Here is a 2,079-nt window from a genome sequence, read left to right on the forward strand (position 1 = left end):
CCTCCTGGGTTCAAGTGATTCTCCTGCCACAGCATCCGGAGTAGCTTGGATTATAGGCACCCACCACCACGCCTGGCTAATTTTGTATTTTTAGTAGATATGGGGTTTCACCATGTTGGCCAGGCTGGTCTTAAGCTTCTGACCTCAGGTGATCTGTCCATCTTGGCCTGCCAAAGTGCTGGGGTTACAGGTGTGAGCCACCATGCCCAGCAAATTTAGTATTTTCTATAGAAATGGAGTTTCATCATGTTGCCCAGGCTGGTCTTTGACTTCTGGGCACAAGCCACCCGCCCACCTCAACCTTCCAAAGTGCTGGATTACATGTCTGAGTCACAGTTCCCGTCCCAAAAGCGCAGTTTCTGTACCCTGGCATTGGAGCCTTCTGTGTTTTGCCCGTAAACTATGTTTTCCACTTGGCTTATCTGATGGTTAATTACAGGTATCAACCTGTCTGGGCTAAGAGATGCCCAGATAGCTGGTAAAACATTATTTCTGGGTCTATCTGGAACAGTGTTTGCAGAAGATAAGCATTTAAATCAATAGACAGAAAAGTTCTGCCTTCACCAACGTGAGCAGGCATCATCCAATCCACTGCAGGTCCAGACAGAACAAAAAGGCAGGGTGAAGGCACATTCGCACCCTCTTCTGGAGCGGGGCCATCTATCTTCTCCTGCCCTTGGACACCAGAACGCCAGGTACTCAGGTCTTCAGACTCAGGCTGAACAATACCATCAGCTTTCCAGGTTCCCCAGCTTGCAGACGGTGGGACTTCTCGGCCTTTAGAATCATGTAAGCTAATTCCCGCAATAAATCCCCTCTTCTTTATCTTCTTATATATCCCTCTCTCTATTCTGTTGGTTCTGTTTCTCAGGAGAACCCTGACTAATTCAGTTTCCAGTTCTCCAGGACCTGGGGGTTAATCCTGAGTTCTTTCCCTTCACATCTCACCTCTCATCAGTGGGCAGCCCCTGTTGGCTTGGTGGAACAGCTCAAATCACTGAGTACTTCAGTACTAACTGAATCACTGAGTACTTACTGTGTGGTAGGCACCATCTGAGGCACTGGCATACAGAATTAAACTGAGATCTCTGCCCTGGATGTGCTGACAATCAGTGAGGGAGAGAAACAGAAAAACGACTCATTTCCATACATTTCACTCTGAAAGCTGTGATGCATGGAGTATACTTGCACCAGCCTAGGGACTCAGGGGGGCTCCAGGAGAGGCCAGGGTGGGACTTTCTGAGCAAGAATGATCCAGACGATATTAAGGACCTTGTGATCCGCCTGCCTCGGCCTCCCAAAGTGCTGGGATTACAGGCATGAGCCACCACACCTGGCCTTATTGCTCTCTTTTTTCAGGGGGCAGTGGGTTGCAGGGGAGACAGGGTCTCACTCTGTTGCCCAGCCTGGAGTGGCACTTAATGCCACTGAGTTGTACACTTAAAAGTGGTTAAAAAGGTAAACTTTGGCCCAGTGCAGTGGCTCACACCTGTAATCCTAGCACTTTGGGAAGCTGAGGCAGGCAGATCACCTGAGGTCAGGAGTTTGAGACCAGCCTGACCAACATGGTGAAACCCCATCTCTACTAAAAGCACAAAACTTAGCCAGGCATGGTGGCGCATGCCTGTAATCCCAGTTACTCAGGAGGCTGAGACAGGAGAATTGCCTGAATTCAGGAGGTAGAGGTTGCAGTGAGCCAAGATCACACCTTTGTACCCCAGCCTGGGAAACAAGAGCAAAAATATGCCTCAAAAAAAGAAAAAAAAGAAAACTTTATTATACGTATATTTTATCACAATGAAAAAAGGAATGAAATATTGAAACATGCTACAATGTAGGTGAACCTTGAAAACATGGTAAGTGAAAGAAGCCAGTCACAAAAGATCAAATATTAGTATATAATTCCATTTATACTAATTGTTCAGAATTGTCAAATCCATAGAAAGAGAGTGAAGATTAGTGGTTGCCAGGGGCTGGGGAAGGGGATAAATAGGAAATGACTGTTAATAGAGATGGAGTTTCTTTTAGGAGTGATGAAAACATTCTAAAATAGTAGTAATGATTGTACAGCTTTGTGAA

The sequence above is a fragment of the Cebus imitator genome, unplaced genomic scaffold, assembly GCF_001604975.1.
Source record: "Cebus imitator isolate Cc_AM_T3 unplaced genomic scaffold, Cebus_imitator-1.0 Scaffold31, whole genome shotgun sequence".
NCBI lineage: Eukaryota > Metazoa > Chordata > Mammalia > Primates > Cebidae > Cebus > Cebus imitator.